We start from the raw sequence: 13,721 nt of genomic DNA, 5'->3' as shown, positions 1-13,721 counted from the left end.
CAGCACAGTCTAGTGACTAACTGTACAGTTGCTTTTATGACTTAGACATTTCTAAAAACAATTAGTTGATATAATATGAGGAGATTCAGAAAGGAAAATGAACATGGATGGAAGTTTAAATGTTATGAAAAAAGTTTTGAGCCTGTGGTCATCACTCCTCACCCCTGGAGAATCGCAGGGTGTGTTGTTACTCAGAGGTTTTTGTTGTTACTCAGCAACTGAGTAGTAAGGCAATTGATGAGTTAAGGCAGTTGATTTTGTACTGCTTCTTATAAAGCCTATAATGTGCCAGTACCACACTTGAAAATACTGCATCATGTCCACGGTAGTAAGTAATCAAACTGAATTTAACATGGGAGTGTCCCTTGTAAACATTTCTGTCAATCATTGTGTGTGCTTAATTAGTGGCAATTACGTCATAAATGTAGATTATTGAGGTGGTTAAAATGGGATAATTGTCTGAGAAGGGGCCTGACAAATGGGCTATTGTGACCTCTGGCTGGCGGAGGACTAAAGTACCATGCAAGTAAACAAGGGGAAACAAACTAGTGGCCTTATTGGTGATATAAGAGAGGGTGTGACCCAAAACTAAAAAAATGTATCCAACCACATTGTCTCCTCTGTGCCCTAGAAGTCTTTGTGTACTCCCTTCCTCCAGTGTTACTTCAATGAGAGGAGGGAAGCAGCTTCAAACCCATCCCACAGAATTTGACACTATCCAAATTTGAGAACTGGAGAACTTGAATTTGCTCAAACATGCAAGACATTGAGCCAAATTTGTTTGTGGTTCAGTAGGTTATCACAAACAGCATTCTACGCAAAGGCTAGATTGCCTACAGCGGATAGCAAAATGTAATTCTGCCCAATCCTCATCCATTTACGGAGTGTTCTATTTAGGGCTTTACAGTGTAACTCCAGATGTGAGCATCACAGAGAACTGAAAATTCATATAATTTAGATTAGTTCACATTCATTAATTAGGTTAAAAAATTTAGTTGCACGAATGCAATTATTTTTTGCCAAAACACAGGAATAAAGTTGTTAATCATACCATAATTATATACTTTACTACAAATCAACTATTTTGACTCAATGAATGTGAAACTCAGGTTTGCCTCATTTTTATCTTTCCATCAGTATAGGGGACTAAGATATCTATGGGTCTAAAAACCTATCCAGAACCTCTCCAAAAATGCATAAAATGCTTTTTGTCCATTATAAAGCATATAAATTATCCCCTTACTATGGTTTAAGATGAAACATTGATATCACACTGAAAGATGATATAAAAACATTGTGACACACAGTGGTACATATATCTAAATATTTAATCATTCACTGTTGTATGTTTTTCTGTACTCTACAGTATGTAATCTTTTGTTGCATGGGGACGGATGACATTTTACAAATGTTTCTATATATGATCACTCCAAGGGAAGTTTTAAGTTCATCTACCATATCAGCACACAGTAAATCTGAATAAGTATTTTCCATATATTTTTGCATGCCCTACATAACAAGTATAGCCCATGGAAATACCACACATTTAGGGTACAATAAGAGTACATGTGGATTGATTGATTACAAATAAAAAATTTGGAGTATACAGCCAAATCAAGAAGAAAAAAAAAAACATGTCTTTGTCCCAAACATTATGGAGCTCACTGTATTTTTTCTTGATTTGGCTCTGTACACAACTTTAGATTTGCAATCAAACATTGCAAATGTGGCTACAGTACAGATTCTCAGCTTTTATTAAATTATATTTTTATAATGTTTGGGCCAAACAGTTTCGTAGATGTTTCTGATTATTTAGGTGTATTCAATTGCTTGTAGGGTCAGAATTTGGCGTAAACAACATGAAAGCATGGATCCACCCTGCCTTGTATCAACAGTTCAGGCTGGTGGTGGTGGTGTAATGGTGTGGGGGATATTTTCTTGGCACACTTTGGGCCCCTCAGCATCGTTTAAACGACACAGCCTACCTGAGTATTGTTGCTGACCATGTCCATCCCTTTATGACCACAGTGTACCCATCTTCTAATGACTTCCAGCAGGATAACGCGCCATGTCACAAAGCTCAAATCATCTCAAACTGTTTTTTTGAACATGACAACGAGTTCACTGTACTCAAATGGCCTCCAGTCACCAGATCTCAATCTAATAGAGCACCTCTGGGATGTGGTGGAATGGGAGATTCGCATCATGGATGTGCAGTCGACAAATCTGCAGCAACTGAGTGATGCTATCATGTCAATATGGACCAAAATCTCTGAGGAATGTTTCCAGTACCTTGTTGAATCTATGCCACGAAAAATTAAGGCAGTTCTGAAGGTAAAAGGGGGTCCAACCCGGTCCGAGCAAGGTCTACCTAATAAAGTGGCCGGTGAGTGTATATGTTGTGTGTGTTTTTTTTTTTTTTTTTTATATAGCTAGTGTAAGAGATTTTTGGTATGTTAGTCAGTGTCACAGTAATAATGGTTCATTCTGTTTCAATGCTCCGCTACTTGGTGGTGTATGTCCCAGGGCGTACAAGTTGGTGGACTTATGGTTTTATGAACAGCAGTGGGAAATTAATAAAGAGTGAGCTGAAGTGAAATTACTGCCTCTGTGTGCAGTTATTGTTTTTGTTAAAATGTTTGCGTATACTAGCTAGCGACAGCTATCTAAATCTACCTCTCGCTATCTAGGTAGATCACTAGCTAGCTATAAAGATGTAGCTAGCATATTTTGCTAGCTAATACATACTCAGCATTTATTTACTCCTGTGTGTGAAAAAGGAATGACTGAATGTAGGTTATACATATTCAGAATAGTCTAGCTAGTTCTCCTTATCCAGTACACACGCAGAAGTTAATACATATTAGCTATGGATTTATCTACTCCTGTGTGTGGCCGAGGAATGTTGGACTGTAGGCTATATGTATTCACAATGGTCTAACAGCTAACATACAGCATTTATATTTAAAGCCAATCTCAAAGACAAATGCAAGCAGCTGCTCCATGTTTACTGTTTGCCAGTAAATGGCACAATGACAATGACCTGGAAGTACACATGTTCTGTTATTTATACATATTTGTTTCTTGGGAGAAAGCAAAAGTCTTGCAAGGGAACACAAAAGTTTTACAAGATCTCGCAAAAGTATTTCCTTTTTTCCCCACCCATTTTTTCTCACATTTTTCCATTTCTTGATATTTTGTCCCGACAACTTTAGTCCAACTGGCACAATTCAGATTTGAGCCACCCAGCAGCCCAACCCAGACACTTTTTTGGTCCATCTTACAATCTGATAAAAATCTTGAAACTGTCACATTTCATCACCTCAAAGTGTAACATGCCCAACACCTGTGGTTTTACACCCCAGACATGTGTGTCAGCTCAATTATCAGCATTCACATGGTATGGTACATTGAGAATCAATAGTATTGTTTCCCAATGTCTATCACTATTTACCCTTGAGCTCATTCAGTTCTACTATAAGTACAAATCTATGACAAAACTATCTTTAAATGACCTTCAAAATGTCCATTTCATTCAAGACAAAAACACTCAACAGCAGCCTTGAAACCACTGATTACACATTGTATAATACAAACAGCATTACAGTATGTTCAAATACAGTATATAGTCAACACGGTATAATAAACTTGAAGAGCTTAGCGAAGTTATTGTTACAGGCTTACATCTTTTGCTGTGATACAATATCTGCTTATGTATAGATGTACTGTATAAGCATTACTCATTACTAGACTCAAGGTAATGTTTTTTTAGACTTACTAATTCCAGTGTTCAGTAAAATCTATTCTTTGATCTTTGCATTAAGAGTTTGATATGAGATGAGGTGCTGTATAAATGCAAACCATTATTAATGAACATGTTTAAGGAAGTGATATAACACAAAATGTGAACACCATGAAAAACTATGATTATTGATACTGATATAATTTGTCTTAGTCTTCACTTCAACATGATCATGACCAGAAATACTGGATCCTGGAACCTGTATGAAAATATAGATTCAAAATAGGTATGTTTTGTTGAAACACATTTGAAGGCTTCATGGCTTTTTCAGATAGTTTGATGGCTTTTTGTACAATGGTGTATTAGGGCCATTTGTAGGTTGATTTTTCATTGCAGCTCATCTAGAGCTGGAGGGGGGTAAGGGACTTTTTTTTCTCCAAGAATTAGAAATACTCTATTTTAGTATTGCAGTAAAGTGAAATAAACTAACAGAAGCTTAAGCACAGTGGAAGTGGAAGTTTTTTTCTCACCTAAAAGATTATTTGTTTTTTTGGATGGATAAAGATGTTTTTTGTTGTGCCTGGTGGGTTTAGAAACACAGTTGAGCCACAGCCACAATGCTGGCCAAATCCTGGTCCAAATTTGATGAGAGTGCCACCAACAATGCATTCTGCATTGTTTTTTCTAAGCTATGTCTAGGTGGGGTTCCCAAAGGTACACTTGGTAACCAAATTATATTATGGATGTTTATAGGTGTAAAATCCTATCTGATGAAAAAGACATTTTCATCGTACAAAAATACCAAGTTACTCCCACATACAAAGCACTATCTATAAGTCATTAATTCTAACTGGCAAAATCTAGTCCTGCTATTAAAAGTTTTGATATCAAAGTTACACTAAGTTACAAGAAACAATATTGGCTATATATTATGAGGATGTTGCAAAGCCTCTTCACTTTGATGGCAGACTATATTTATTAGAATCGAAAAATACACAAAAAGCGAAATAAAATTTGTTTGCGCACAGAATAGAGTAGCTTTCGATCAATTCTGACAGTTCAGACATAATTATTTTTAATTTTGAAAAATTAATTTCAACATTCACATTCATTTTCACTATCCAATAAGATAAAATAAACAAACCTGCCGGTCACCGATCATGTGTTATGGAGCAAAAACTGGCCAAAAACAAAAACTTTCGGCCCTGAGGTGCAGATGCAACATACAAAAACAAAAAGGAGTGATCCTGAGGTGCAGATGCAGCATACAAAAACAAAAACGTGCAGCCCTGAAGTGCAAAACACAAATACAAAAAGAAAATGCAAAAACAAAAAGGAGCAGCCCTGAGGTGCAAAACACAAGCATACAAAAACTAGCAGTCCTGAGGTGCAGATGCAACATACAAAAACAAAAACTAGTAGCCCTGAAGTGCAACAGTTTTTGTTTTTGCATGTTGCATCTGCACCTCAGGGCTGCTACTTTTGTATGTTTGTGTTTTGCACCTCAGGACCGTTCCTTTTTGTATGTTGCATTTGCACTCCAGGGCTGAAAGTTTTGTTTTGCATTTTCTTTTTGTATATGTGTTTTGCACTTCAGGGCTGCATGTTTTTGTTTTTGTATGTTGCATCTGCACCTCAGGACCACTCCCTTTTGTTTTTGTATGTTGCATCTGCACCTCAGGGCTGAAAGTTTTTGTTTTTGTGTTTTCTTTTTGTTTTTGTGTTTTGCACTTCAGAGCCACTGTACAAAGGTGTACAAATTCGGCAAACAATTGCCAGTGAATCATAGATATGTCTTAAAGGGATATTTCACTTTGGTATAACACAAGTAATTTTGTGGAGCTTACCCCATTGTATTTGTGTTGTGTGAATACTAATAACATCACGTCCCTGTTTTCCGTTAATGGCAGCGCCGGTCCTCAGGTTTTTCAGTTCTCATTCATTCCCATTCATTTTCGCGACCTTAAATTCATGATTATCCAACACTAACTATGGAGGATAATCAGTTGATATGTTTCTTATGACCTGTGCCAGCACAACTAAAGTATTGTTTTCATAACTGTTAACATTAAATCCAAATGTTTACACTATTTACATGTCGTAGTCAAGTTGGCCATTCATGGCAAATTAAGGTGATATGAAATCTTGGCGGCTGTAGTGTTAACATACAGTCCAAGGGTACCTGATTGACCAGCGAAGGTCACTAGGTAGAAATTAAACCCACACCCTGGGCAATGCAGAATAATTGCAGTTTAAATTCACCATTAATTCACATTAGGAAAAGTCAGGAATGGAGAAACACATTGTTTTAATGTTGGCTGTGTTATTAAATATTTGATACACCTAATTGCCAAACAAACTGGCCATTCTGGTGTCACTAAGATAAGGGGGAGGTGTTTTAGGAGGAGCATAAATAAAATAAAATAAAAATAATTAAATGGATAAATAAATAAATAAATAAATAAATAAATAAATAAATAAATAAATAAAAACAAAATAGAACCCTCCAGTTATAAGATAGAACTGGGAAACTATACAGTATAATGTCAAGCGATAAACAATGGAATCTTCATGTCAGCCAGGTTTAACATTATGACAAAGTGTCGACAATCTTTTAATTCATGGGTAAAATAATTTACTATACTGTATGAATTTGTATTAACAATCAGTGAGATTGTTTTGATTAACTTACTGTTTAGTCATTAATATAATTACATGATATGCTGAATTTCCCATTTCCTCTATATTAAAGTTCCTCTACATATTCAGTTCATAGTTTGCATTTACTAATACTCATTTGTGGGTGGTCTGATAATTATAGGTCTGGCTCTACTGATTAAAACAGTAATTATATATTATTTGTATTTTCATACTCACTTATAATCGATTATGAATGTTCATTCATTAAATTGATGCCCCTTGGAAGAAAGATGAGACCAACATTGTTGGTGTTGTTCCTAAGGCACACAACTGGCTGGAATGTTCTTAAATAATGCACACTACAAGGCAACACATGCCAATTAATAGCACTAGTAAATTGCCAAGCTGTCTGTATTGCAAAGTGGCATTTTGAGCAGATGTTCTCAAACCAAAGGGTTTTACACAATTCTAAACCTTGGAAAAGATCTCAATGCATAAAGGAGTTTACAGATTGCTTCATACATTATTCCATTATCACTACCCTTGAGCAGAAGCTATTCAGCGACTCTCAAAAGATCTGGAGAAAGCATGTCTTGTACAAAGTCCAAATTTCCATCTCAATGCCTTTGGAGAAACTTCAAGTTTTCTGGCATGCCAGAGAAGGTCATGTGATGAACTGCATGGGCTTCATTAATTGTTTGATGAAATACGCGAGAGAGAACGCCATCTGTGTCAGATAATGGGTTACAGAGAACCAAAATATTATTCTCAGATGCACTGGCTCAAGAAGCAGCGTATTCTCCAAATATAAGCACGGATCTTTTCTGTGCAGCATGGGATGTCTGCTTTCCAATTAGAATGGCAGGAGAAGGGTTTCTGAGCACCTCTGAGCACACTTCCCCCTCCCCCATTCTCTGAAGAATTTAAACATCTGTCTCAATCCAACATGATTAGCCTGCTGTATTGTGTTTTGGTGTAAAGTCCTCATCAAATGGTGGTTTAGATACTGTTCACACATCAGCATGTGTAACCAGTAAATTTAACTCGCCACACATTCAAGTCCATAGCTGCTAACTTGTATGTTTGGCCCTTGACCAGAGAAATTATACTTAGAAAATGTTTGTTTTCAAACTGACATTTTACTTAACAGATTGACCCTGAACCCCTAACCAATAGAGATAAATACAGTATATAAGTGAAGAGATATGGCTAGTCACATCATTAAAGTAATCTCACTTGTTTGCATGTTAATTTGTTCACTGAGCAGAATAGAATTAAAATGAATTGGTGTAAGAAAAGTTCTGCTCACACTACCTTTCAATTTGTACCTTTCTTAAGAATTACATTCCTTCTTTAAGGTTGATTTAATGTATTCCTGGAGAATCAGGTACACAGCATGTGAAAAAGTTTACAGGATACTGTAGAGTGACCTCAATGTTGATAATTGAGAAGTCATGCAGCTACATTCTTCAGAGTGGAAGAGGAAATTCAGAATTATTATTCCAAATAGCCTACTACCAAGAACAAATACTGGTGTGGGGTGAGCGGCACTCTCAGTGTAGTCGTGAGGTGAGCTTGAAAGCTTTCTCTCATTGAATATTTGTGATTTGTGGGATGTGATTAATGCGGACCAAGACCTTTGGTTCCTTTTTTATACTTAAGCTCCACCACAGGGAGCATAGCTAATTTTATATTGCATTAATCCAACTACTAGTATATGGAAATCTGTTCCTCAGTGTAATGGATTGGGTGCTGAGGTGGGGTAGGAGGTTGGTTGTCATCCATTTGCCAGTCTACCCTCAATTAGATGAAACAGTAGCGTTTTCTGAACAGTTAATTTTCAAAAATGCTGACAAACAAAGCAAAGCTGCGCCCACTGGCAATTTTACATTGTGCTTGGTAACAAGGATTTTTATTCAAGCTGCATTTCGTTTTTGTTGGAATCGATGTTGCTCAGTCACTGTGATTCCCAGTCAGAGGTCGGTAATAGTTCAGTGATGCCATCGGGCAGAAACTTTTTTTCACACTGGAATAAAAATTTTAATGAATAAAATCATTTAATTAATAAATTAAGTGCAATCCCCCTGTCCCCAAGCTATAAGACAATATTAAATGTTTGTTGGTTGTCTACAATAAATAGTATTTGGACCACAATCAATCACAAAAGGCTAAGACTTTTAAAGTAAATCCCTATTGTCCCTATTGATTTTCTGAGGTGCAGAAAGCCTGTATCCAACAACATTTTATTTTTCCAACAGAAGATAAGTTTTGGCCATTTCTGATGAGGAATCCCTCAGCCCAGGCAATACAATTATCTCAGACCTGTTCTAATGAGAGCATGTGTTTTTATGGACACTTGTGAGGGATAAGTACCCTTGTAGTTACTGTCATTGTTGCCATATCAATTCCTAGCACACGGTAAATTCAAAATACACACACAAAAAAAAGAAAGAAAAAAAAACCCTCAACCAACTGCATCACTGAAGTGACAGAAATATATGACAGAAATATATTCCCACTGAAAAAATATTTGGCAGTTTTCCAGAGTAATTATGGTGACATATTTCATGTGTGAGCTGTGTGTGAGTAATTATGAGATGATAACAGCTAACACGGTGCGACTAAGATCTCTGGATCAAACAGATTTTAATGGTTATGTAATAGACAATAAAAAATGTGATTTTAATTTCTTCAAAATCTTCATTCCTGATCAGTTTAAACTTCATTTGAAACGGAATTATGAACTTCTTTATATGACTGCATTTAACATAACATCAGCATAATAGTATTATTTGTGCCAACAGGGGGCAAGTACATTTTTCTGGCCCACCTCTATTCAAAGGGAGCCCAAAACAATCTTCTTGTCCAAAGATCAACTAAAGCGTGTCAATAAAGTAATGTGCATGTAGTTATGAGTTATGAGAGCAAGAAAAAAGGAAAAACCTTCTCATCTATTGAAAGGTAACAGTGTTAGGAAACAAACTATGGCAGAAATAATTTGATTAAACTATTTAAACTGCAACATATTTTCACACAAAACAGGTGTAGTTGTAAACGTCACATAATGAAACCAAAGGATCAATAAGATAAATTTAAATTTAAAGGGATAGCTCTAAAATGAAAATGCAAAAGCTTGCTGTGCCATGATATAATAGCTATTAATGCATGCATACACCAACTGATGGAAAATACATTGACAGCACCAGTGTACTCCACACGTGAAATCTTTATGGGAAATACACACAGCTTCATCTTTAGGTGTCAAACAGAACGGTTATCATCAATGGGTGTCATGCAGCTTCACCTTCAGAAGTTGAAAAATCATCTGTCACCTCATCTTTCAGTTAAAACCACATTGAGCATCAAAGCAAACTGCACTCCCCTCCCCCTCGTCTCCTTCAAATGTCAAACAACAGTCTTTCAACACAAACTCCATCATTCAAAAGCAAGGCTGTAACCATGTATTCAACATTTGGAGGGTGTGGGGGGGAAGCAAATATGACCAAAGGTGGGTGTGGAATGTGGTATTTAAAAAATATTAAGTTTTAGGTGAATCAGAGATTTAGTGAGCACATGTCCACAGTAATACTACAGGAATATTTATTTCAGAACAAATGATCTATTGACTTAAAATATATTCTTAATTGGCAAAAAAAAAAAACAATAGTATCACGGCATGAATGTACATACTGTAGGTAGACTACTGGTAATTAGGGCTCATCACAATGCCTTCGGTCTTCATTCAAACACAATGTGGTCATTCAAATAAAATGCATGGTCTAATTATTTAGAAAACTGTGTTCACAAATAAGATATTTAATTATTTTAAATTATCAGAGAAATTCTACAATTGTACTTATTAAAATAATTCAGGAAATATTGTGTAGCAGCATTACATTGGAATGCAGTACGCTTAATTTGTGTGACCTAAGATAGCCAATATTGTTCTTGGCCTAATTTTTGATATCAGTACTTTTAGTCGCAGGCCTAGATTTTGCTAGTTTTAATGACTTATAGACAATGGTTTGTATGTGTGAATAACTTGGCATTTTTGTGTGTTAAAACCATGTTTTTCTTCAGAAATATTACTTTAGCCGTTATTTATTTTTATCAACATAATCAGCTGGAAGATACAAGACAAGGTAACACTAGTAAATTCATGGACTCTCCATAATACATATTTGTATCAAATTTAACCCCTTAGGGCACATGCCAAATTTGGCCAATCCTTGCCCATGTAGGGGGTACCCTATTTAAAGCTTTATAACTCCGGATGTGATCACCACAGAGACTTGGAAAAATGGCTTGTATTGTAAATGATACAACTTAGATTAGTTTATATTCATAAATTTGGAAGAAATTAAGTGCCCCAAATGCAATTGCCTAGGCAAAAAATCTAAAATGAATTTGCTCTTTTTTAGTTTGCAAATAAAAAAAGTTTTTGTGTAACATGAGAGGTCATATTATTTGTTGATGTAGATTTCGTATTACATTTGATGACAATGTAACGTTACTAAATTACATAGTTATTTGCACAGCTAACGCTAGCTACCGGACCATGTCAAGAAAGGCAACATTAGTTTAGACAACGTTACGCAAAGTATCCCAAGACGTCTGATTGTAAACGTTCTAACTGCACTTGACGATTTGACAAGGTGGGTCTTTTGAGACCCCAGGCAACGGCTTCAGATGCTCTCCAACTAACCAGTTCACACCGCTGCAATTTTCTCTGCAACATTCAAAACAGTTTCGTCTCGTTGCGAATCATTGATCTGAACAAGCCTTAATGTTACCGTTATTTATGTTGCCATCAAGTTCATGAATATATTTATCGGAATAAAGCCGGGGTATAGGTGGAGCAGAGCCGGGTCTGATTTCTGTGTAACGATTAGGGTTGAGCTGAATACTTGGATGAAAGGAGTATCCAGTATGGATAATGTACTTTTTACGAGCACGAGTACCATCTGAGTAAAATGTGTCAATATTTGTACTCGTGGTGAAGGAAAATCCTCATTGGGTAGCTGTGTCCAGTGTCCACATCGTTCTGTGATAGACCAGCCACACACAGAGCTCCTCCTCTACACAGAGCCTATACAAAGTTTACTGCTGCTGCGCCACGCAACACAATCTTGCCATCGTGACAGCCACTCTGTCAACAGGGATCTATTATCTATTGTCATGCTCAATAAAATAAAGTTTGCAATTCTCAGATTTGGCTCAACACATTATTCTCACCATAGCTAAGCACACATTTACTGGACATCCACATGTAAGCACATATTACTGATCACAAACGGACATTTCTAGCTTCTAGCTTGCTACAGTGGGGCTAACTAGCCAGTTAAATAGCTGCTACAGTAGGGTTAACTAGCCAGTTAGCTAGCGACTACATGATATAAGCATGTACTTGCATTTCCTAACATTTAGCGATCTCACACACACACACTCTACTAGCATCATTGACATCCTAGCATTCTTATACATCCACTGTACTAATGCAATATCACTTTTTGTGCACATTTAGAGGTTGTCTTTTACTGCTACCACAGAGTGAATACGATGATAAGAAAAGTTTCGGTTACGCTGACCTATACAACGCTATTCCAAAAGCAAAATTAGACATGTTATACATGGTTAGAAAGCTTATACTCTCACCTACTGAAATTAATTGTCAATCAAGCCAGTCTGTACTAAAAGGGCGACAACGCCGTACACGACACGTGTGGTATTACACACAGCTATTTTGGAAGGTACCCAAGCATCACAAATGTGCGTATATTTTACAAACGGATTGTCCAAGACAATAAATGACCACTCAGTCTCAAAAGGGACATCTCTACGTGTAAAATCAATGGTAAGTATGTGTATTTATTCAATATTTAGTCCCAGATATTGACTGTAGAATGACATAGTATCATTTTTTAAAACTTTGTCTCGTTTATTTAGTTATTCCGTGAGCAGCGTTTTCACTGCTGTATTGGCATATCTTAGGGCCATTGTCAAGTTTATCTTGTTGCTATGACGGAATAGGATTTTTGAGTGGTGAAAGAGTATTTTTATGAATGCCCAAATAGACAGTATTGTCCATTATGTCATGGGTGGGGGGTGTAGTTGCGGATGAGACTGCAGGGATGGGGTGCGTGTTAAATGAACAACCAGAGCGACAATGGCGGCACGGCGAAACTCTATATTCGGCATAGTTGTCGTGTATCGTGTACTAATGGAACTAAAACAAAGCGTTTCTGTTTTTAACTCATACTTTGGCTGCAGTAGCACTGAACGTCTGAGAGTTCAGTAATCTCGGCACGCTGGCGTGCCGACCACTAGGGGCTTTGCGCTGAGAGGTTAAAATACCAACTTCCAGTTATGCCACGTCCACTTTCGGTTTAAACCCCGCCCGTTCCGAGTACGGATACGAATACAGATAATTTTGTTGGTTGAACAGATACAGATACAGATACGGATAATGGTCTACTCGCCTCATCCCTAGTAAAGATGTCAAGCCGGAGAAAACAAAATAAAAGAATACGGCAGTATGGATTAGCATTGTTATTATTTTATTACGCTTCCTCATATGTTCCTTCAGCCTTGATGCCTTTTTGATGAAATCTCCTTTGTTTTTGTTTTATTCTTCTTGTTCTGATTGCTAATTTAACACCCAGCTCAGCTTTATTCTCGAACAGTTTAGCTAGCAAAACCAGAAACGCCAAGGGAAGCATTTTGCAAGGCAGTTGTTTCAAAAATATCACACAACAATCATTCACGAAAAAGACTGCTTATTGTGCACAAGATACATAATTGCACAAGCCACAGCGAATCCCGCAAATTCTTCTCTGCAATGTAAAGATGTTCATACCGGGCAAAAGGTGGATAAAGAACATTTGTGGAAATTGATCATCACTAATTCTACCCCAGATCTGCTACAGTATTTTACCCCGCTCGACAGTGTAAAGACAGCTTAAGTTAGCCTAATGTTAGACAATGAATGAGTATGTACATAACGTTACTTTTATAACAACCATTTTTTATTCAGTAAATAGTATGTGTTACAGGTGGCGTGGCCCAGATGCCAATTGACTGATGTCACACAGGCGACACTGGTTGGATCCGGTTGGATCTGTGGAAAGTGAGGTCCAAAAACACACCTGCAATTACCGCTTCTCGCCATTGGTACCACCAAAGAGAACGAAGCGGAAATCTTCAATGTAACTTTAAACAGATAACTTTATTAAAGAGTATTTAACATTATTATATTATTATAATATTAACATTGTTAGCATTGTCAACCAATTTTAGAAATGAACACTGAGAAAATAAAGAATACATAAAAATAAAATAA

The sequence above is a fragment of the Anguilla rostrata genome, chromosome 1 (assembly GCF_018555375.3).
Source record: "Anguilla rostrata isolate EN2019 chromosome 1, ASM1855537v3, whole genome shotgun sequence".
Classification (NCBI taxonomy): Eukaryota; Metazoa; Chordata; class Actinopteri; order Anguilliformes; family Anguillidae; genus Anguilla; species Anguilla rostrata.
Note: the sequence above shows the minus strand (reverse complement) of the source record.